The following is a 26,126-nucleotide window of genomic DNA, read 5'->3' on the forward strand; positions in this document are numbered from 1 at the left end:
TTTGCCATCTGATTTCTCGTTTATTGTGAAATGACTATGATGCCCCTAAAATACATAAAATACTTAATTAAAATAAAACACATGTAATTAAATCACAAGAAGGTTAAATACATAAAAGTAAGGGTTGTTAGTAAGACTTGAAATGTAAAATGACGGTTTTCTCCTTTATAAATATGCATTTTCTAACACTCAACATATATGCATATACCGTACGCGTAATTTTTGGTCCACTAACATGCTGCCACGTCACCAATCCGCAGTGCATAAGAATTTTAGTCCAACAGAATCGTGACACCTCATCAGTCAATGCCACATCATCGATCAATGCCACGTCATCGATCCGTCTATGTGAACAGTGTCGTGAATAGTAACGTAGACAGTACCATACATGGGAATAGTACTATACATGTGAACAATGCCATTTTTCTTTTTATGCTCCTCCTAAGGTTTTCGACCGTTCTGAGTTCAAAAGTGATGTCTGTTTTGCTGTCTAATCTCTCGTTCATTGTGAAATGAGCATAATGCCCCTAAAAAATATAAAATACTTAATTAAAATAAAACACACGTAATTAAATCACAAGAAGCTTAAATACATAAAAGTAAGGGTGTTAGTAAGACTTGAAATGTAAAATGACGATTTTCTCCTTTATAAATATACATTTTATAACACTCAACATACCGACTACAAAACCATGCCCTTGATCTCCCCATGCCTCAAACCACATCAAATGAACTAATGATCCTTGCAGATCCCTCAGAAAGCATCCCTTCCATAGTTCAAATCCCAAGACAAATACAAAAGCAAGAGCTGCTTAAGCTCATGCCTCTGGAATGGCTTTCCAATTATAAAAAATTCCATCAAGTTGGGTAACTCGATTTTGCATGTTAAGATACATCTGTTCAAGCTGAGATGTGATCTTGTCTACCTTTGTGTCTGTCTGCTTGACTTGAAATGCCACTTTTTCAATTTTCTCGTCAAGAGATCTGAAAACTGAGTTCTAGGCCCTGGCATTTTGAGTTTGCTAGTTTAGAACAGCTTTGAAAGGCTTTGGTTCTTCAAGCTGGCCATTTGGTGTAACAAAAGAGTGGACAAAAGGCTTGGTGGTGACCTTTGTCTATGGATCAATTTGTTTTTCTAAAGGAGGGAACTGTACTTGGTAAGAGCTTGATAAGAACATCATGCAAGGTTGGACAGGTATAACATGAGATGAGAGCAATGTTGTCTCTTATCTGCATGATCTTTGTTTATACTCTTTTTGTATAAGCCTTAAGCTTTTCCTATAAATGGGTAAAAGCATTAGACTATCTGGATCGTCTGGAGGCAGATGAGGTTTTTTGTGACATGGATCCAGTTTGTGACTTTTCTTTTTACGCCGCCTGGGACGCCTATTGAAATCATCATCGTCATCTTCGTCTTTGAGGTAAGGACAACCTAGATCACACATATAGGAACCTGGAACATCCCATAAAAAATGACCATTGATTTTGTCCGGGTAGATCGGATAGCCATTTGAGGCAAATCCATGGATGGGAAGATTTTCTTGTGCCGTAGATACAGTTATGATCATAGAAAAGTATGAAAAGGAGTTTCTGGGTGTTGATTGTTCAGAGGGTGGAAGAGAAACAATAGGAGTCTACGAAGTGGATGGTGATTGAAAAGTCAATTTTACAATCCCATCTGCTCTTTTTTTAAAATGAGCTTCGGTTGTTTGGACCGACTATGAGTTTTTTTACTTGAAATGATGATGTCCTTTTAGTGAATTTTTAATTTTTAACAATTTTTTATTGTCAATAATGTCATAATTGTTATAACATTGCTTTTTTTTTTCAATGAAGTTAAAGACAAAATTGATAGATTTAAACGCAACCACCTTATACTAAAAAAAATGTATACAAACTAATGTCGCATAAGGAGAAGTATCCTTAAAAATTCTATTATAACACGACCTAGATTTCTATTCTTAATAATTCTATTATGGGGCAACATTAATTTTTATCCTCACATAATATTCTGCCTTGAATTATAGAGATAAAGTTTTACCCCTACCCAGCCATGAGGAATATATACTGAGTTATGAATTTTTTATTTTATTTTATACATTGATAGATTATGGACTATTCTAAATAGTTCTATTATGACACTGCTAGAATTTCTATCATTAATAATTCGACTATGACACAACCCGAATTTCTATCCTTACATAATACTCTACCTCGAACTATGGGGATAAAGTCTTACCCCTAAAATCTTACACTTACCCAGTTAGTACTAGAACTTGAACCCATGTGTTTAAGGTGCACTCAAACCTTGAGTGCATGGGTTGTGCCAATGCTCTACAAGTCCATTGGCATGCTGAATTATGACTTGATGTTGATAGTTGCTTATTTCATTTGGTATATATTTCATTGACCTTTATGGATCAAATGAGAGTAATGGTTATTTTCTAAACTAATGTGGCAAAGGACAATTGACTTATAAGATTACGATGGTAAAGTTGAGTGTAACACTCCACTATATTATTTACTTAAAAAAATGCATAAAAACACAGTTAATTTTAATATAAATACGAATTCTAAAAGTTTAGCACAATCCAACAAAACTTTATTACAGAAAAGTAAGAGTCATATAGAGATTTTTTAGTTTATTTAAAAACTTAATTATTACATAAAACCAAGATACTTATTTTTATAAACACAAAGTTGAGCCCATCATAAAATCCCAAGGTCGGCTATGCCCATATGCACTTCGTCTTGGTTAGGACTTGGTGCCAGCTTGCCCTACTCATCGTTACTTGCAATGTAAGGACTTGGTGAGCTAATGCCCAGTAAGATAACACTTTAATGTATGTATAAATTATGATTCATATGGATGACCATATTAAGCTCTTAAAAGAAACTTAGAAAATACAAAACAACTTTATTTGGGCCCTAAGTATGTTGCACTACAAGGCTGGCACTTTTACTGTTTAAACAATATGCCCTTGGGTCTCATTAGTTGATCTTTTGGGCGTTCCGTATTGCCGTCCCCAAAAGATTTCTTTCAACTTAGCTTTGAGGGCTTGCCCTCCTTAGAACTTTGCCACCTGGTAGTACAACCACCTATTTTTCATAAATTAATTTTCTAAACGTCTTCTTCATAATGTAGTCCATGATATGCATGCATTCAATGCAACTTATAACATTTGAAATTCCTCGATGCATAACAAAATCAACACACAACATTTTTTAAAAAAAGAGTCTTCAATATAGGCGGCATAGCCGACCATAACATAAGTATAAGTATCACATATTATGTGGTAGAGCCAACCATGACATCACATATTAGGCGGCAGAGCCGACCATAACATCACATATTATGCGGCAGGACCGACCATATAAAGATTTAGAATAGAACTAATCACACTATAATAGTCATCATAATATAAAGGGATTGTTAAAACTGAGTTTAAGTATAAAAATAATTTTGTCCTTACATTGCAATTGAAGTGTTACTTATCTCTTGATCTTGACTTCTCTAAACATTTCTAAGTTAAGGATTCCTCTACTCTTGTTATTATGACTTAGAATAGAAGGGAATGAAATTTCTAGGTTTGCATTGAAAATGAGAGGTGGTGGGGGGTATTTATAGGATTTCTTAATGCTAATGGATGACTAGGATTTTGCCACCATAACTCTTGATCAATGGCTAAGATTAACCTTCATAAATAACTTACTAAATTCTAGAATTCTTTAACTTTCTCTACATTTCTTCTTACATCATCGCTTATGTCATCGCTTACGTCATCATTTCTTAAAATTAAATATTATAAACTCAAGGGGCTTATTAGCTTAAAACTAAATTCTAATATATTTAAGAAAATTGTACCTCGCATTGAGAATTAAAATTTGTTTTTCAACTATTGACACAATATAATGTGACATCTGTTTATTAAAAGATATGATGTGAAACTTAGTTCTCATGTATGATATTTTTTTCTTTAGCCTAATGGAATATTAATCTCCTTTCTGAGTAAGGTTTGAGCCTCAAACCTTTTAATTTTAATAAAAGAGATTTTACCATTTTAACTAAATGACATTGACTCTTATACTCGATATTTACTAATTAGTAGTAATAGATGCACAAAACTGAGCATAAAAAAATAACACCAATATTACAGGAGAAAAAAGTTTTACAATAAGAGGAAAAAAATTCACTAGAAGACAAATTTATTTTATTTGTTATAATTTTTGTGCTAACTTTTATACTCTTTAAGCATAGCATATTGATAGCTTTCCTTGCCTGATGCAGCGGAAGTTTAATGTTCGAAATATTCTGTTGATTCTAGAGAACATTAGAATAAAAGAACAGTTAAATTCATGTTGATTCAAAAAGAATACCGCGAATTTAGGGGTTAAGACTTATTGATTCCGAAGAATACCGAGAATCAACTGTTCAAATACTCACAAAGAGATTTGAAAATTGAAAATATTATTGAAATCGAATCTCTGCTTGTAAAAGTTACAAAAGACACTTATTTATACTAACTAAGACTTATCATAATTTGACTAGAAAACCTATTTTTAATAAGACTTATACCTAAATTAGAAATATTAACTAAATAATTAATGCCTAAACAATAAGACTCTAAATAGGAAACCAAATTAAACTAGAATACAAATTAATTAAAATATTCCTTAATATTAAAAATTTCAATCTAATTAGGATTTCTTCAATTTCTTGCTCTGCATCACCGCCTATGTTAATAGAGTTTAAATCTTTTATCTCTTACTCTGACATATTAAATTTTACTAACTAATTTAGCTAGCAGACATATAATCAATATACGAATTGATTAAGTAAATCACCAGCTCACAAAAAAAATATATTTAGCCTTAAAATACTTAGAAAAAGACAACATGAAATCTATATATCTATATATATATATATATATATAAAGCTGGGACTTGAGGAGGTGATGTGGCATCACCATTTCTCATCTTTGTATATTCTCTATTATCTAATAAAAAGAGAAATTTTCTTTTAGATTTGGCTTTTCATCTTCTTACAATTAATTTGATTGTTATTACACAATAATAATTATGTAAAGGTTTTAATGAGGCACATTCTTTGTAATGAACATCCAAGGGGGAGTGTTATGAATTTATTAAAATAAATGTGGATGTTCATAACATATATCTCTTAGTCTCCCCACTATCTCCCATTAGCAACCTTTAGCTTGCATATAACTCCCACTATCGCACAAGGAATTATGATCCATAATTTTTTATTAATTTTATGGAGTGATTATGTAACTATAAAAGGAGAGCTCATCTTTTTGTTTTGTACACACACAATTGGAATGAATAAAATCACTCTAATAATATATTCTCTCATTTTATTCTTTATCTTGCGTTACTTCTTTATTTGTATTACTGGCTAATAGCTTTTTTTATTTTTTTATAAGGTTGCCTCATCTTTAAAAAAAATCAATTCATATTTTTTATCAGTTTCATCAAGTGTAAAGTAAGAAAAAATGATAATACTAAATTCTTTTTTTAAAGCCGCATGAAACTCGGTTATATTTTCTAGTATATATATAAAGTTGGGACTAGAGGAGGTGATGTGGCATCACCATTTCTCATCTTCTTGTATTCTCTATTATCTAATAATTGGTTGAAATTAAAAAAATAATTACATTACAAAATATTAAAAATAAAAAATAATTATTAGATTACATGTCTCTTCCTCTTTCTATTTAAATTCAATAATATGTAACCATTAATAATAATTAATTATAAGTTTGAAACATTCATTTATTTTATTATGCCAACAATTAAACTTTAGTGGCTTAAATATATCAATTAATTAATATAGGAAGGAAGGTTTATTCATATTCCCTCAACAATGCCATTAGGGCTTAATTTTAATGTCATAATCTCATATTTAATTATGCAACCTTTTGTTTAGTGCCTTTTGGCTTCGAGCTGGATTTGGACCTTAAGGGTCGTGGGAAGGTTGGGATCCTCAAAAGAGAGGTTGAAATTTGGGTAAAAGGTTAACAAGACACTGCCAGCATGGAGTGTAGTTAGGACGGTTCCGATTACCGCATGTTGGTATTGTTTGAACCTGGTGTCTAAGAGAGCAATTCGGGCTATAACAGATAAGCTTTTTCTACTATGGAGGGTCAGAATCAATCTAACACCACCAAGATGAAGATGCGTATACCCCTCTCATTTCCAGTTTGCTACAAGATCTGGAGGTATTTCTAGAGTGACATGTTGCTCACTCTGAGAGGCTTGTAAAGCACACTGATCCAGTCTAGAAGACTGAATATATTCCTTTGGGAGTGGTCTTTTAGTGGAGATCAAGGTACGGATACTTCTAGTGAAAGAAGTTTTTTGTTTGTATAGATTGTAAAGACTCATGATGGGAAACTGAGATTCCTTGATTTGGGCAGACTCAGGGATATAGGAATATTCAAAAAGATTTTCAATTTTAGAGGCTATATGTTTTTAACATGATTTTGGAAGAGATAGGGTAGAGGAAAGTGAGATATGAGATGAAGAAGATGAAGGAATTGAAATTGAAGATGAAGATGTTTCCATATTTGTGTAATCTTCTTATAGGAAATCAAATAATATTATCTGACATTACTAATGAATATAAACATCCTTTCCAGCTTTTCTCTTTTAACATCTTCTGTGTTGTTTGGCAGACTGCTCTGAGGTTTATTGCTTAATGTTGTAGTAAGTTATCTATTCCAATTCTCTAGGTTTCTTAAGGATATTTCTTGGCTTTGGACAACTGCTTCATGTTGAGTGTTAGAAAATGCATATTTATAAAGGAGAAAACCGTCATTTTACATTTCAAGTCTTACTAACAACCCTTACTTTTATGTATTTAACATTCTTATGATTTAATTACGTGTGTTTTATTTTAATTAAGTAATTTATGTATTTTAGGGGCATTATAGTCATTTCACAATAAAGGAGAGATCAGACGGCAAAACGAACATCACTTTTGAACTCAGGACGGTCGAAAACCTTAGGAGGAGCATAAAAGGAAAAATGGCACTATTCACATGTACGGTACTATTCACGTGTACGATACTGTATACGTTACTGTTCACGACACTGTTCACATAGACGGATGATGACGTGGCATTGACCGATGATGTGGCATTGACTGATGAGGTGTCACGATCCTGTTGGACTAAAATTCTTATGTACTGTTGATGGTGACGTGGCAGCATATCAGTGGACGAAAAATCTCGCGTACGGTGCATGCATCACACAGGATTATTTTCAACCAAACCGCGTTACTGTTCATCCGGGTCAAACCGCGTTACTGTTCAAAGTCGGGTCAAACTGTGTTACTGTTCATCCGCGTGGTCAAACCGTGGACTGTTGACTGATGACGTGGCGCAATCCTGAGCGTCCAAATTATTTTTAATCTGATGGCCATGATTTACTCCATGTATCTATAAAAAGGGGGCCTCCCCTCCCTAATTTGATATCTCTGAATCCATTTTTGGGATCCATTTTCTGTAATTCCCTCTCCATCTTGTATTTTCTTCATATTTTAATAAATTCCCATTTTGCCCCTAGTTCAATTATGAGTGGCTAATTTTCTTTCAAGCTTGGGTTGAAGGTGAAGTCTCAACATGTGTCATGGGCTTAATTTGGTAAATTTATTTTCTCTTCCCCTCTAGTTTTTGTGGATGTTTTGACTTCTCGTCGACAAATAATAATATTCTTGTCTAGTACCGCCTTGGTTTCACCGGCCCTCTAGTACAAGGTTATTATTATTTGGCACGATAAGCCCTTAGCACCATATTGATTAGAGCGTGGTTCATGAGGTGTGGATTCCCCCCTCATGATTTAATTGGCATTAATACGGATTATTTAGCCCATGATGCATGTTGATACGGATCCGGATACCCAAGTGCGTCATTTCAATAGAATTATCTTCAATTTATTCTCGCCATTGCAATTCCAATTTTAGAATTTATTCTCGCCATTTTAATTTAAGTTGTAGCATATTTCAAATCATTTCCACCATAATTCCAACCACCCATTTACAAAATTAATTCTATATATAATTAAAATCCACCTCCTCGTGGGATCGACACTCGTCACCATTGATCTACACTACAATAGATTCGTGCGCTTGCGAGTACATTAAAATTTGCACAACAAGTTTTTGGCGCCGTTGCCGGGGAGGTAAGTAATTTTAATTCATAGAATTAATTTTTGTGAATAATTTCTTTTATTTGTTTTCTTGTATTTTTTTTTATTATTAAAAAAAAAGAAAAAAAAAGTGAATCTACATTTAAAGGTTAGTATTTCTTTTATTTTTTCTCTTCTTTAAAATTCTGTAATTTAATTTTCAATTTATTTTTCTTTGTAATTTTTTTTTGTTTATTTTATTAATTTAATTTTTAGTTAATTTCTTTCACGTATTTATTTTTGTGTATTTTTATAGAAAGGTTGTAATAGCGCAATAAGGTTAGTATCGTAATTTCTCCCTCTTCTTTATTTTTATTTGTTTTGTTCCCATCTTTATTTTTTGTTTTGTTTGCATCTTTATTTTTATTTTATTTATTTTGCATGCATGGTCGTAGGTCATTATTACCTAATCTTGAACCTATAGACCTTGAACTAGAAAAAACACTTCGCACACACAAACACGTTAAAAATAAAATGGATTTACAAGCACCACAGGAGAGGCCATTTAAGGACTATTTTAGTCCCTTAGCTAATTTGAGCACGTCATGCATAAGATACCCAAATGTAGCTGCTAGGAGTTTTGAATTAAAACCTAGTGTGTTAAATTGTCTCCCTACATTTTATGGCCTAGAAAATGAGGATCCATATAATCATTTGAATGATTTTCATGCCATTTGTCAAACATTCAAATATGAAAATTTTTCAGGCGATGATGTTAAACTTAGACTATTCCCATTTTCTTTAAAGGATAGAGCTCGTTCATGGCTTAATACATTGCCTGCTAATAGCATTATATCATGGGAACAAATGGTTACAAAATTTTTAAATAAATATTTCCCAGTGCATAAAACCAATGCTATTCGCAGGGAAATCTCAGAGTTTACCCAGAGAGAGGACGAGCAATTTTTCGAAACATGGGAGCGATTCAATGGGCTACTCTTGAAGTGTCCACATCATGGGTACGAGAAATGGCACCAATGCCAATACTTTTTGGAGGGATTATTGCCGAATGTGCAAGAATGGCTAATGGCAACAAGTGGAGGAGAGCTAATGTCAAAAAGTGCATCAGAAATTTGGGAATTCTTCCAGCGACAAGCAGATAATTCCCAACAACGGAGTCGATCACTTAGGACTACTAGAAGAATTAAAGGAGTGAATGAGGTTCAAATTGGCGAATCAACTTCAGGAATCAAAGAAGTCAAGGAGATGGTTGAAGGTCTTGCTCGACAAATAGCATCGTTATCGACTGCTAAATCAACAGAACCACATGACCAGGACTCATACTCAGATCAAGCCAATGCCATATGTGTAATGAGAAAACCATCGAATTACAACCCATACTCCAATACATATAACCCTGGATGGAGAGACCACCCCAATTTTTCATGGTCTCAAGGATTCCAACAGAATGGACCAGCAGCTCCAGCTCCACCAATGCAACAAATTCCTCAAGCCTCTCAGCCACCATTTAGACCATACAATCAGAACCAGAACCACTCTCAACCTAGACCATGGGAGGATGCATTTCAGAATTTCAGGAATCTTACTCACTCCACGATTGAGCAATAGAACCGCACCATTGATGGACTACGAAATGAGTTGAGAGCAGGCTTCAACTCACAAGCTCAATCAGTTTCAAGCCTCGAGAAGATGGTGGGACAACTTGCTTCTTCAGTTCAGACCTTGGCAATGACCGTTGAGAAAGGTAAGTTTCCAAGTCAACCAGTGCCTAACCCTAAAGGAGTGCATGAAGCAAGTACCAGTTCACCACAGTAGCATGGAGAAGTCAAAGCAGTAATGACCTTGCGAAAAGGAAAGGAAGTCGACAACAAAGTGGAGATGCCAGTGACAAAAGAAAATCAAATTGTACCTGTGAATGTTGAGGAATCATCACCGGAGGAGAAAGAAGAAACCAACCCACGAGAATACGTTCCGAAAGCTCCATTTCCTCAGAGGTTAGCGAAAGGAAAAAAGGGAAAATCTACAGGTGAGATTCTCGAAATCTTCAAACAGGTAAGTGTTAACATTCCTTTACTTGATGCTATAAAGCAAGTTCCATCTTATGCCAAGTTTCTTAAAGATCTTTGTACTAAAAAGAGAAATATGCATGTCCAAAAGAAGGCATTTTTAACAGAAAACGTTAGTTCTATACTCCAACATAAAATTCCTTTAAAATGCAAAGACCCAGGCTCCCCCACTATCTCATGTAGTATAGGGAACCACACAATTGAGAATGCTTTGTTGGATTTAGGAGCTAGTGTAAATTTATTGCCTTACTCTGTGTTTGTGAAACTTGGACTGGGAGAATTACACCCAACTCCAGTGGTGTTACAACTTGCAGATCGGTCCACGAAAATACCTCGTGGTATTGTGGAGGACGTGCTTATCCAGGTAGACAAGTTTTATTTTCCTGTTGATTTCATTGTAATTGACACTCAACCAATACAGGATTCAAGGAAGCACATCCCCATTATTCTAGGCCGACCTTTCTTGGCAACTGCAGATGCTCACATTCAATGCAGGACTGGAAATATGCAGTTGTCTTTCGGCAACATGACTATGGAGCTGAACATCTTCAACATTGCCAAACAACCTCACAGTGTAGATGATGGAATTGTTGATGTGGATTTAATTGAAGCATTAGTTGATGATACTTTTGTTTCAAACCTTAGTGATGATCCTTTACAAACATGTTTAACTCACTTTGGTTTTGATTTTGATATTGACAGATCGGTCGAAGAGGTCAATGCCCTGCTTGACTCAGCACCATCTATGGACACTAATAAATGGAAGTCAAGAGTTGAACAACTAGCACCATCAGAGAAGAAACTCATCCCATCATCAGAATCACCACCGAAACTCGAGCTCAAACCATTACCCAACACATTGGAATATGCATTTTTGGGAGAGGAAAGTACTCTACCGGTAATCATCTCATCATCCCTCAATGACGAACAAAAAGGTAAGTTGTTGAATGTTTTAAAAGACCACAAAGGAGCATTAGGATGGACCATAGCAGACATAAAAGGTATAAACCCAGTAGACTGCATGCATTACATTCACCTTGATGAAAATGCTAAAACTACTAGGGAGATGCAACGTCGGTTAAATCCTAACATGAAAGAAGTTGTTAGAACAGAAGTCCTTAAGCTATTAGACGCAGGTATCATTTACCCCATTTCTGATAGTTCATGGGTCAGTCCTGTACAAGTTGTCCCCAAAAAGTCAGGAGTCACAGTAGTTACGAATGCTGATAATGAATTGATACCCACTAGAGTAACTACAGGATGGCGTGTATGCATTGATTATAGAAAGTTGAATTCTGTCACACGTAAAGACCATTTTCCTTTACCATTTATTGATCAAATGCTTGATAGATTAGCAGGCCATGAATTTTATTGCTTTCTAGATGGCTACTCAGGATATAATCAAATTCCCATAGCACCAAAAGATCAAGAGAAAACTACTTTCACTTGCCCTTTTGGCACATTTGCATATAGGAGAATGCCATTTGGATTATGTAATGCACCTGCTACATTTCAACGATGCATGTTAAGCATTTTTTCTGATATGGTTGAACGATTCCTTGAAGTCTTTATGGATGATTTTTCTGTCTTTGGTGACTCGTTTGATCAATGTTTACATCATCTAACACTAGTTCTGCAGAGATGTATCGAGAAGAACTTGGTCTTAAATTGGGAGAAATGCCATTTTATGGTAAAACAAGGTATTGTCCTCGGTCACATCATTTCGAGCAAAGGTATTGAGGTTGACAAAGCCAAGGTGGATCTCATTTCTAATCTTCCTCCACCCAAAACAGTCAGAGAAGTAAGATCTTTCCTTGGGCATGCTGGTTTCTATAGACGTTTCATTAAAGATTTTAGCAAAGTTTCTAGACCCTTATGCAATTTACTTGCTAAGGATGTACCTTTTATCTTTAATGATTCATGTCTTATGGCGTTTGAAAAATTAAAACAGTTGTTGACATCATCACCCATCATTCAGGCCCCAAACTGGAGCTTACCATTTGAGCTTATGTGTGATGCATCTGATTATGCAGTAGGAGCAGTATTAGGACAAAGAGTTGATCGAATTCCCCATGTTATTTACTATGCTAGTATGACATTGAATGATGCACAGTTGAACTATTCAACTACTGAAAAAGAAATGCTAGCAGTAGTGTTTGCATTGGAAAAATTTCGATCATATCTCATTGGTTGTAAAATAATTATATTCACAGATCATGCTGCTCTTAAATATCTTCTCACAAAGAAAGATGCAAAAGCCAGACTAATTCGTTGGGTGTTACTTTTGCAGGAATTTGACTTGGAATTCAAAGATAAGAAAGGGTCAGAAAATGTTGTGGCGGACCATCTCTCTCGTCTTCACTTTGACACAATTACAGAGCCATTAATATTAAATGAGTCATTTCCAGATGAACAATTAATGAGTGTGGAAGTATTACCTTGGTATGCTGATATAGTTAATTATCTTGTTACAGGTAAACTTCCAGAGCATTGGACCAAGCAAGACAAGGCTAAATTCTTTGCAGAGATAAAGAATTTCTTTTGGGATGACCCGTATTTGTTCAAGTATTGTGCGGATCAAATTGTTAGACGATGTGTCCCAGAAAGTGAAATTCAGAATATCCTTTCATTCTGCCATGAACAAGCTTGTGGAGGCCATTTCAGTGCTAAGAAGACAGCGACTAAAGTTTTACAATGTGGTTTCTATTGGCCATCTATATTTCAAGACGCTTACACTTTCTGTTCTTCATGTGATAGGTGTCAACGAATGGGAAGCATTACACGAAGGAACATGATGCCACTAAATCCAATTTTAGTGGTTGAGATTTTTGACGTATGGTGTATCGACTTCATGGGACCCTTTCCCCCTTCTTTTGGCCATCAATACATATTGGTTGCTGTTGACTACGTATCAAAATGGGTAGAAGCAATTCCATGTAGGACCAATGATCACAAGGTGGTAATAGCATTTTTAAAAAGCAACATTGTTTCACGCTTTGGATTCCCACGAGCGATAATCAGTGATGGTGGTGCCCACTTTTGTAACAAAGCATTCAAAGCTCTTTTGACAAAGTATTCAATCACACACAAAGTGGCGACCCCGTATCATCCGCAAACCAGTGGCCAAGTTGAGATCTCCAATCGAGAAATAAAGCACATATTAGAAAAAACGGTGAGGCCGGACAGAAAAGATTGGTCATTAAGACTTGATGATGCCTTATGGGCATATAGAACGGCTTTCAAGACCCCGATTGGGATGTCACCCTACAGGCTAGTGTATGGAAAAGCTTGCCACCTACCTGTGGAACTCGAGCATCGTGCATATTGGGCCATCAAGAAATTCAATTTTGACATGCAGCAAGCCAGCTCAGAAAGAAGATTACAGCTGGCAGAACTTGAAGAAATTCGCAATGACGCGTACGAAAATGCCAAGATTTACAAGCAACGAATGAAAGTCTTCCATGATAAGCAAATTATGAGAAAATCGTTCACTCCAGGTCAGAAAGTGCTTTTATTCAATTCTCGCTTGCACCTATTCCCAGGTAAGTTACGCTCTCGTTGGTCTGGCCCATTTATTGTTCATACTGTTTTTCCACATGGGGCAATTGAAATTAAAGACCCAAAGAATGGTGTCACGTTTAAAGTTAATGGTCAAAGATTAAAGCCATATCTAGAGTACCAACCACATGAAGAAGACACCGAAATAAATTTGAGTGACCCACCAAATTTGAATTGATTTTTTTTACTTTTCGTTGATTTGATTTTTCTTTCTTTCTTTTTATTATTATTCTTTTGCTAATTGAAATTGTTTTTGCATAAGTGTGTTTATTTTACCATTAAGTTTTCTCTTATCATTTTTAATCATGAGTCTCATACTTAGACCGTTCCTCCTGAACATTCTTAAACCACTTCAACGTGTCAAAACTCATCTCAAAAGACAGATTCAATTTTGTAAAACACATCGCATTTGGTCTCTACAACCACCAGAGTTAGTAGCCTATGTTGAGGGTTTAGAACACCAACTCAGAGACATTAAGAGAAGTGTTTACGACATCCAGTTGGAGCTTGAGGTAAATTCAATAAGAGGACGATTTTAATTTTCTTTGTGTGTTTTAATTTGTTTTTCTATTTGTGTGCTTTAGTTTGTTACCCCGGTGAAGTGGCGGATAACGGTACTCCGTGACAATCAAGTCGGTTACTTCAGTTTCCCATAATAACTGACATTCTGAGGCGAAGGTATGGACAGAAACGAGATTCTAGCGAAGCTTCACAAGCGATTCCCTTCACTTCCTCAGAATGCCCTCCTTACGATCTATAAAGCTCGGTCCGAACGCATGCGATTACTCATGAGGAATAACATACCTGCTGACATCCGTTGGTTAATCGAGGCTAAAGTACGATCGGCAGGTGAGTTACCTCCAAAATTTATTGCATACATGCCTGGTTGTGGTAAAGGAAATTATGCAAGAAAACGACGAGCTCGAAGAATTTCTGTTGCTTGTCATAAGTGTGCCAGAATGAGTTGCAATAAAAACCCATGTTCTTTAGGAATGATGTCTGATAACAGGGAAGATAAGATTCAATTCATTAGGGATGGCTTGAATAAGGAGCCATTGGATGATATCCTTTTGTCTCTTGAAACGCATCCCAGTGGATATGTGCAAGGAGCGATTCTCCAGTTATGGCCATTATTCCAGAAAGAGCATGCACGATATAGTCTCGGGAATCTGACTATAAACGACCCTGTTTGCCAGTTTATAAGAAAACTGGATGGGAAGCCTATCCTCGACCCATAGAGGGCGTTCAAGCCGTTTCTGGACGTAAAACCAGAGGAAGATGTGAGCCACAGTCGCAACTACGTGTAAATATCCTTTTACTTTACTGTTATTTTATTTCATTTCACTGTTGTTTTATTGTTTGCATTATTGTCTTTAATAATTTTATTACTGTTTGCTTTTTTCTTTTTACTGTTTTCTTTTTGACTCGCGAGCCATGTGCTTCATGCGTTATTTGACACTAACATGTTACCTCATTCACAGCTGTGACCCACTATCACCAAGACTCTTAAATGTGATTTCTTTTGTCAAACACTCACAAATTGTTTTTGAGAAATATTCCAATGGCAGCTACTCCCAATAGACAATTCAAGAACATTTGTGTGCTTTCTGGATTTACCTATGGCAAACATAAAGAGTTCGTTGAGGCAGCCATAGATCTTGGTCGAAGCATAGCAGCGAGAAATTTACATTTGGTGTATGGAGGAGGTAACCGAGGGTTATCAAAAATGGTCTCCGAAGCAGCTTTTATCAGAGGAAGTCAAGTGTTAGGCATCATCCCAAGAGTCCTAAAACCATTGGGCAGTTCGTCTGACTCATCAACTGGAGAAGAGTTAGTCGTCTCAGGTATGCAAGAAAGAATAACTGAAATGCTTAATCATGCTGATGCTTTTGTTTTCCTTCCAGGAGATCTTGCAACACTAGAGGCACTTATGACACTAGCATCTTGGGCCCATCTGCACATCCACCAGAAACCCATCGGTTTGTTAAATGTCAATAACTTTTATGATGGCTTTATCGCATTTCTTAACCATGCAATAAAAAACTATTTCATTCCCTCTAATGCGAAAAAACTCTTTATTTGTGCTCACACTACTAATGAGCTACTTGATATGTTACAAGCTTATCGACCGGAGCCAGACCCCTGGACCTTTGTGTTGGAGCGTCCAAATAATGATGGTAACAGTAGCCGCAGTAAGAAGTACAAATTAGATTTAACTCTCCGCCTGTAAATATTTTCTTCTGTGTTGCACCACCCAGGTGATGTCTTCTAAACTCTACTTCTTTCATTTCAAACATTGAGGACAATGTTTCGTTCTGGTTGGGGGGAGGGAATAGTCGACAATTGTGGAATTTTGGTTAAGTTTTTACTAATTTTTTGTTGTAGAAACTAACTGTTGCTAACTTTTTGTGTTGAAGATGGCTGAATATGGAGTGTAGTTACTCTAGAAACGCATCTTCATTGTTTAAAAACAAATTCAAAAAAAAAAATTCAAAAAAAAAAATTAATTTCAGACATTTTCTTTTTCTTTATTATGTGTTTATGTTTATTTTTCTTCTTTAATTTCTCCTCTATAAATATACATTTTCCAACTTTTGAGTCAAAGATGGCTGAATATGGAGTGTAGTGCCTCTAGAAACGCATCTTCTTAGTTAAAAAAAAAAAAAAAATTTTTCTAATAAATTTTTCTACATCATTTTCACATTCCTGCATGCATATTTTTCTTTCATGTTTAGAATAGGTTGGGGGGTAGAATGTTGTTAAAAAAAAAAAATTTGTGTTATTTGTTTTAACATTGGATGACATGATTAATTTCAAATTTTATTATTTGTATTATCTTTGGTCTTAAGTGATGTTACGCTATGTTTGCTACTTTACATGTTGATGTCGGAGACAAATATGAGTTGCTTGAAGGAATGAACATGTCATAAATAAGTGCCAAGTGAGTTGTTGAGCCTATCATTTTCTTGGAGAGTAACCCTTTTGCCCATTCTCTATACAGCTTAGCAGTTTATTATTTTATACACGATCTCTACATTTCTTTTGAGTTAACCCTTTAAAAAAAATTGTAAAATACAAAAAAAAAGAAAAAAGAAAAAGAAAAAAGAGTGTGTTGCTACATTTGGAGGCCCATCTAATTAGTAGATATGGAAGATTATTTAGAGCCCTAAAAGACGATGGAGAGGCCATCTTTGATCCGTTTGAGCCTTTCAAGCCATCCCTTTTATTTAATATCCATAGTTAACCCTTTTGAGCCTTTAAAAAAAAAAAAAAAACCTTTTCTTTGTCAACTTATCATCTTGACCCACTCCGATTTGGAGTATTACCTGATATCTTATAAGTTCCATCACCTATGTATGTTTGAGAAAATGTAAATAATTATTTTGTTCAGTGAAGTTATGCCAAATAAAAGCAAAAAAAAAAATAAAAAAAAAAACAAAAACAAAAACAAAAGTTGTTGTTTCAAAAGAATAAAAATAGGTGAAATCCACCTTGCAACTTCCAAAAAAAAAAAAAAAAAAAATTCTCTGCATTTTTCTCAAACATACACTTTGTTTTCCTTAATTCCTTTCTTTGTTAACCATGTCCCTAGCCTACGTTACATCCTAATAAAAGTCCTTCCTGATTTTAGGGAACTATAATCTGAAGTAGAAGCTAGTTATATGGGCTAAAAAGATGTAGTGATGCATAATTAAAAAAAAAAAAGATAAATAAAGTGGGTTGACTAACATTTTATTTGACTTGAGATCGTATTATTTCTAAGCTGAGGGCATATTTATTTCATCTTGGTGAGAGCATGTGATATCACTTCTTTATTATTTTCTCTCTCAATTACCATTCATTGGAGTGACTATTTTTATTGGGATTAATTTATTTGTGAGAGTGTCACTACTTCCAGTGAGATTTTGGGGTTTGACATGTCATTCTTGAGAGTAGCTAAAACAAAGTCTACTGGGCTAATTCATGTGGATGGTTGATGTGGGTGTGATGTTGCTTTAGACTGGAGATAATGCTTATACTTTTATTTGATTGCTATCATTAATCTGATGGAATAAATACGAGTGTTTCTATTAAAACAAAAAAAAAATTATTTTGAATTTGAATTTTGTTTTCGCTTTATTTGCTAGGGACTAGCAATAAACTGGTTGGGGGGTGTGTTGAGTGTTAGAAAATGCATATTTATAAAGGAGAAAACCGTCATTTTACATTTCAAGTCTTACTAACAACCCTTACTTTTATGTATTTAACATTCTTATGATTTAATTACGTGTGTTTTATTTTAATTAAGTAATTTATGTATTTTAGGGGCATTATAGTCATTTCACAATAAAGGAGAGATCAGACGGCAAAACGGACATCACTTTTGAACTCAGGACGGTCGAAAACCTTAGGAGGAGCATAAAAGGAAAAATGGCACTATTCACATGTACGGTACTATTCACGTGTACGATACTGTATACGTTACTGTTCACGACACTGTTCACATAGACGGATGATGACGTGGCATTGACCGATGATGTGGCATTGACTGATGAGGTGTCACGATCCTGTTGGACTAAAATTCTTATGTACTGTTGATGGTGACGTGGCAGCATATCAGTGGACGAAAAATCTCGCGTACGGTGCATGCATCACACAGGATTATTTTCAACCAAACCGCGTTACTGTTCATCCGGGTCAAACCGCGTTACTGTTCAAAGTCGGGTCAAACCGTGTTACTGTTCATCCGCGTGGTCAAACCGTGGACTGTTGACTGATGACGTGGCGCAATCCTGAGCGTCCAAACTATTTTTAATCCGATGGCCATGATTTACTCCATGTATCTATAAAAAGGGGGCCTCCCCCCCCTAATTTGATATCTCTGAATCCATTTTTGGGATCCATTTTCTGTAATTCCCTCTCCATCTTGTATTTTCTTCATATTTTAATAAATTCCCATTTTGCCCCTAGTTCAATTATGAGTGGCTAATTTTCTTTCAAGCTTGGGTTGAAGGTGAAGTCTCAACATGTGTCATGGGCTTAATTTGGTAAATTTATTTTCTCTTCCCCTCTAGTTTTTGTGGATGTTTTGACTTCTCGTCGACAAATAATAATATTCTTGTCTAGTACCGCCTTGGTTTCACCGGCCCTCTAGTACAAGGTTATTATTATTTGGCACGATAAGCCCTTAGCACCATATTGATTAGAGCGTGGTTCATGAGGTGTGGATTCCCCCCTCATGATTTAATTGGCATTAATACGGATTATTTAGCCCATGATGCATGTTGATACGGATCCGGATACCCAAGTGCGTCATTTCAATAGAATTATCTTCAATTTATTCTCGCCATTGCAATTCCAATTTTAGAATTTATTCTCGCCATTTTAATTTAAGTTGTAGCATATTTCAAATCATTTCCACCATAATTCCAACCACCCATTTACAAAATTAATTCTATATATAATTAAAATCCACCTCCTCGTGGGATCGACACTCGTCACCATTGATCTTCACTACAATAGATTCGTGCGCTTGCGAGTACATTAAAATTTGCACAACACTTCATTCATCACAATGTACTTCTTAATCAAAGCTTCAAGAGAATTGAGTTAACTATTGCTGGTGTTTTTTTGCCCTTGATTTTGCTGGTGAAATCCGGGTGTTGAGCAGGTATGTTTTGTCCATTGATTGTTGCATCATTATGATTCTAATTGCTTCGTGAGAAGCTTTGGGGCTATCTCCATATTGGGTTGTAAGTGTTTGAGTATGGATTGTTCTGATTCTGTCTGTTAAAGTTAATCGAGGCTGGATTCCCAAGACAATTGTCAAATAAGTGCCTTTTTCCACAATAAACATAAGAGACCTCAGCAATCTGGTTAATAGTTGCTAGAGCAGTAGTTGTAGCCTTCATCATATTTGTTAATGAGGTTACTTGGGCTGATAATGCTGTCAAGACATCAACAATATAGACTCATGTTGTTCCTCTTACTGTAGCTTGTATGGTAGATGGCCACTGATAGTTGTTGTTGGCTATTATCTCTAAATTTTCATAAGCTTCATTGTAGGACTTAGATAGCAAGGCCCCATTTGCTAAAGCGTCCACCAATAATCTAGTGCTTCGGTTAAGACCATTGTAAAAGGTTTCTAACTGTATACAGCAAGGAATACCATGATGAGGACATCTATTGAGTAACTCCTTGATTCTTTCTTATGCATCATACAAGCTTTCATCTTCAAGTTGATGGGATGATGTGATCTCTTTTCTCAATTTTTCATTCTTGGTTGGTGGAAAGTATTTTATCAAAAATTTATCCCCCAAGTCATTCCATATGGTGATGGAGTCAAGTGTTAGGGAGTTCAACTATGCTCTTGCTCTATCCCGTAAAGAGAATGGAAAAATTTTGAGTCTCAATGCTTCCTATGATGCTTCAGTTATCTTGAAAGCATTACTTATTTCCAAAACTAGCTTAAGATATAGATGATGATCTTCTAATGGTAGCCTAATAAATTGCCCTACTATTTGAAGCATCTGAAACATCACTAGTTTGAGCTTAAAATTATCAGCTTGAACTTCAGGTCTAACTATTCAAGGGTTTATGGCTTGAGAGGTCAACACTGTATAATCTCTAATGGCTCTGTCTCTACCATCTACCATATGGATAATATTGTTATTCCTTGGTTGCCTATAAATAATTTGCCTATTCCAACCTTCTTGACCTCTTTGTGCATTTATTGGTTGTATTTCTCCTCTGGGGTTCAAATTCCCCATATCTTGCAATTCATGCATTGTTACATCAACTTTTGAATTTATTTGCTCCTTTATCAATATCCTTGAAGTTCTTTCAATTTATGGATCAAACTTGAATTCAACAGGTTTATATTTGCCCATGCAAGGGTTGCTAGAGCTCTTCTGTCAACAACAAAAACAAATTAAAATTAAATTAAAAGTTAGTACTGATTAAGATTAATTTCACAAGTCACAATGAACAATCAATCTTAGACAATGGCGTCAAAAACTTGTTGGGTGATTTCAATTGTTATAGGTGTTAATGTGCAAGTGTACACAATGAGCAATATACTGATGAGTATTTAGATCATCTCTATAGGGATTAATGTTATCATATTTGCTACAACAATCTTAGCAGTGCAAATTTGTTCTAAATGAAAATAACACAATTAATAAAACTAATGAACTAATTAAAATAAAAACTCAATAAATAAAATGCAATAAGGAAAATTCTCACGTCAAACACAATGATGTAATTAATGGGAAATGAGTAGTTAAGTGCATTGACTATTTTGTCAATTACAGAATCTCTCATGTATCCTCAGTTGTCACTTGTTGAATATCTGATACCTAATGCAACCTAACAATGACATTAAACGTTCTAGGTTCCAATTACCGTACAAGGTGAATCCCTATGGCTAATTTTTCACTAATTTTAAATTAAGCATGACCCTATTTAAATTGAGATTAACCTAACTTGAGAAACCCAATCTAAAACCAAATATTGTCTTAATTTGTTCTAATCAGACTTTTTTTAGGCTCCTTCTTAGTTAGTATCATCTAAATGGTTGGTCAACTAAAATAGGTAATTGCAATAAGTAAAATTAAAACAAAATGCTATAACAAATACAGAGCAATGCACGTATATCAGTCAAACACCCATTAAAATTGTTTATCACTCAACCACAATAGAATTCAGTTCATGATTTGCAATAAAACAACCATAAAAACTACTTTAGCTATCAAATACATTCTCATAAATAAATAGAAAATAAGAAAAACAAGATAAAAAGTTAAAGTCCGCCTATTCTTGCGATCTCTCTTTCTTATTCTTTTGTGAATTTTCTGTTGCAGCCCTCAAATCTCTCATATTTTCTAGTTTTTTTCTTTTGTTTGTCTCTGTAATTTTTCCCTAAGTGATGACTCTCCCTTTTTCTTTTCATGCGTACTTCTTTTATAAATTGGAATTAGGGCAACCCAAAGTGTGTGGCGTTTATCCTCTACTTTTGAAAACTTCATATTGTAATTTTTTAGTTATTGCGCACGAAATCCAGTCTGACATTGCTCTAAGATTACTGCAGCAATGACTACAACATCTTCACTAATTCAAACTTATTTTCACTCCTTTGTAGCCAAGTTCTTTCATTATCTCTGCAAGTTTATTGTAATATCATTCCATCCATCAACTTGAACTTTTCAGTCAGCTACAATCATACATATAAACTAAGCACAAAATGATCTAAAACAAACTCAATTTATTAAAAATAAACTAAAATGGTTGCTCATTCAAAATGTAGCCAAAATGCAATAAAAAACACATGATTTTATCTCAAGTAATATTGATTTAATTCTAAAAGTGTCATGATAACTCTCATTTCATAAAGTGATTATTTACATTTTGTTTTCTAGCTTTGAAGCATGTCATCAAGCGTTGTGGTTGGTTTGTTGGTGTTGATGGGTGTCACTTGAAAAGCCCTTATAGTAGAGTATTGTTGTCAGTAATTACCTTAAATGGAAATAGTGGTGTTTTCCCTATCACTGTTTGCATATGTGAGAGAGAATGTGGAGAGAGTTAGAGGTGGTCCTTGAGCATTTTGAGGGAATGGCTTGATATTGAATATGATAGCCTTGTTACATTCATGACGACAAATAAAAAGGCATATTGGCTGATTTAGAATAATTTTGGTCTAGCTCAACTGTGAGGTACTAAGCTAGGCATATATTTGCCAATTTCAGAGGCAAATGGCCAGAACAAATGTTTATAGCATTGTTTTAGTTAGCAGCAAGAACAACATATGAAGATGATTTTAGTAACTACATGAAAAAAAATTAAAGAGGAAAAAAAGGAAGCATACACATATTTAGAAATATTGATAAGACATAGTGGGCTAACCATGCTTTTAATAGCCTTGTTTAGTCTGATATTACGATTAATGACATGATAGACTTATGGAATTGTTGGTTCGAAGAATTTAGAGGCAGTCTGGTGCTTATTTTGATGGAATATATTAGAATAAAAGTGATGAGGAGATTGAAAAAGAGATTGAAGGAGAGCAAGAAATGGAAGGGAAAGCTTCCTCTAAACATCTAGAAGAAATTGAATGTGAATAAGTAATAACGAAGAGCATGCAAGGTGATGATTAGATGATGAAACACAAGAAAGGTTTGTAGTTGATCTAGATAGAGAAATTTGTAATTGTCGGGCATACAAAATTAGTGTAATCTCTTGCAAACATGTCATGTCGCATGTGGCAATGAGATGTGAACTGTCTATTGATTATGTGAATCTATGTCTCACAGTTGAATTATATATTGGCACTTACTTTGAATCAATAAAGCTTTTGCTTGATAAAAAAATATGGCCTGTTATTGAAGATTCAGAGATTAAGCCACTAGAAATGCTAACTCAAGTTGGTAGACCCAAAAAAATGGCAAGAAAGAAATATCCTAATGAGCTGCTTGGGAAAAGAAAGAAAGAGGCAACTGATAGGTACACTAACTACGACATCTTAGGGTGTAATAAAAGATCTTGTAAGAATCTATAAAGTACTAGAGAATGCATAATTTTCATTTTGTGCATCAAGTCTTACTAACATTTCTACTTTTATGTGTTTAAGTCCTTTAAACTTTGATTGTATGTTTTTTTTTTATAATTCGAGTATTTTATGTATTTAAGGGATATTTTGGTCATTTCATGACTAGAGAGCCGGTGAAACCAAGGCGGTATCTAGACAAGATTATTATTATTTGTCGACGAAAAGTCAAAACATCCACAAAAATTAGAGGGGAAAAGAAAATAAATTTACCAAATAAAGCCCATGACACATGTTGAGACTTCACCTTCAACCCAAACTTGAAAGAAAATTAGCTACTCAGAATTGAACTAGGGGCAAAATGGGAATTTATTAAAATACATAGAAAATACAAGATGGAGAAGGAATTACAAAAAATAGATCCCAAAAATGGATTCAAAGATATTAAATTAGGGAGGGAGAGCCCCCTTTTTATAGATACATTGAGTAAATCATGACCATCGGATCAAAAACATTTGGGACGCTCAGGATTGCGCCACGTCATCAGTCAACAGTACGCGGTTTGACCACGCGGTTTGAACAGTAACAAGATTTGACCCGGGTTGAACAGTGACGCGGTTTGGTTGAAAATAATTCTGTGTAATGCATGTACGGTACGCGAGATTTTTGGTCCATTGTTATGCTGCCACGTCATCGATTAACAGTGCATAAGAATTTTAGTCTAACAGGATCGTGACACCTCATCAGTCAATGCCACATCATCGGTCAATGTCACGTTATCGATCCGTCTATGTGAACAGTATCGTGAACAGTAACGTAGACAGTACCGTACATGTGAATAGTACCGTACATGTGAACAGTGCCCATTTTTCCTTTTATGCTCCTCCTAAGGTTTTCGACCGTCCTGAGTTCAAAAGTGATGTCCGTTTTTCCATCTGATCTCTCGTTCATTGTGAAATAACTATGATGCCCCTAAAATACATAAAATACTTAATTATAATACAACACACATAATTAAATGACAAGAAGTTTAAGTACATAAAAGTAAGGGTGTTAGTAAAACTTGAAGTGTAAAATGACAATTTTCTCCTATATAAATATACATTTTGTAACACTCAACACACCCCCCAACCAGCTTATTGCTAGTCCCTAGCAAATAAAGCGAAAACAAAATTCAAATCCAAAATAATTTTTTTTTAAACAATCATGTTTATTCAATCAGACTAATGATAGTAATCAAATAAAAGTACAAGCATTATCTCCAGTCTAAAAAAACATCACACCTACATCAACCATCCACATGAATCAGCCCAGTAGACTTTGTCATAGCTACTTTCAAGAATGACATGTCAAACCCCAAAATCTCACTGGAAGTAGTGATACTCTCATAAAGAAATTAAACCCAATAAAAATAGTCACTCCAATGAATGGTAATTAAGAGAAAATAATAAAGAAGTGATATTACATGCTCTCACCAAGATGAAGGAAATATGCCCTCAGCTTAGAAATAATATGATCTTAAGTCAAATAAAAATGTTAGTCAACCCAATTTATTTATTTTTATTTTTTTTATACACTACTACATCTTTTTAACCCATATAACTAACTTCTACTTCAGACTATAGTTTCCTAAAATTAAAAAGGACTTTTATTAGGACGTAACGTAAGCTAGGGACATGGCTAACAAAGGAGGAGAAATAAGGAAAACAAAGTGTATGTTTGAGAAAAATGCGGAGATTTTTGTTTTGTTTTTTTTTTTGGAAGTTGCATGGTGGATTTCACCTATTATTGTTATTTTTTTAAAAACAACAATTTTTTTTTTGCTTTTGTTTGGCACAACGTCACTAAACAAAATAATTATTTATATTTTTCTCAAACATAAATAGGTGATGGAACTTATAAGACATCGGGTAATACTCCAAATCAGAGTGGGTCAAAATGGTAAGTTGACAAAGAAGAGGTTTTTTTTTTTTTTTTGTTTTAAGGCTCAAAAGGGTTAACTGTAGATATTTCACAAAAGGGATGGCTAGAAAGGCTCAAACGGATCAAAGATAGTCTTTCCATCGTCTTTTAGGGCTCTAAATAATCTTCCATATCTACTAGTTAGATGGGCCTCCAAATGTAACAATACACATTTTTTTTATTTTACAATTTTTTTTAGGGTTAACTCAAAAGAAATCTAGAGATCGTATATAAAATAATAAACCGCTAAGTTGTATAAAGAGTGGGCAAGGGGGTTACTCTCCAAGAAAAATGATAGGCTCAAAAACTCACTTGGTACTTATTATGACATGTTCATTCCTTCAAGCAACTCATATTTGTCTCCGACATCATCATGTAGAGTAGCAAACATAGTGTAACATCACTTAAGACCAAAGATAATACAAATACTAAAATTTGAAATTACTTATGTCATCCAATGTTAAATCGAATCACACAAATTTTTTTTTTTAAACAACATCCTACCCCCCAACCTATTCTAAACATGAAAGGAAAATATGCATACAGAAATGTGAAAATGATGCAGAAAAACTAATTAGAAAAGTTACAATTAAAATGACAGAAAAAGAAAACGGTTTTTCTTTTTTTTTTTTAACTAAGAAGATGCGTTTCTAGAGGCATTACACTCCATATTCAGCCATCTTCAATTCAAAAATTTAAAAATATATATTTATAAAGGAGAAATTAAAAAGAGGAAGAAAAATGAATATCAAAGCTAAATAACGAAAAAGAAAATGTCTGAATTTTTTTTAATTTTTTTTTCAAACGATGAAGATGCGTTTCTAGAGTAACTACACTCCGTATTCAGCCAT

The 26,126-nt window shown here is 34.6% G+C and overlaps 2 non-coding genes across 2 annotated transcripts; one reads left to right on the top strand and one right to left on the bottom strand.

The window, feature by feature from the left end:
- Positions 1 to 9,066: 9,066 nt before the first annotated feature.
- Positions 9,067 to 9,170, bottom strand: LOC127901997 (small nucleolar RNA R71). The gene has a single exon (XR_008054402.1). It is a non-coding gene; the product is annotated as a small nucleolar RNA R71 (small nucleolar RNA).
- Positions 9,171 to 19,937: 10,767 nt separating this feature from the next.
- Positions 19,938 to 20,044, top strand: LOC112499129 (small nucleolar RNA R71). Its single transcript, XR_003066652.1, has one exon. It is a non-coding gene; the product is annotated as a small nucleolar RNA R71 (small nucleolar RNA).
- The last annotated feature ends 6,082 nt before the right edge of the window (positions 20,045 to 26,126 follow it).

This window comes from Citrus sinensis, chromosome 4 (assembly GCF_022201045.2).
Source record: "Citrus sinensis cultivar Valencia sweet orange chromosome 4, DVS_A1.0, whole genome shotgun sequence".
NCBI lineage: Eukaryota > Viridiplantae > Streptophyta > Magnoliopsida > Sapindales > Rutaceae > Citrus > Citrus sinensis.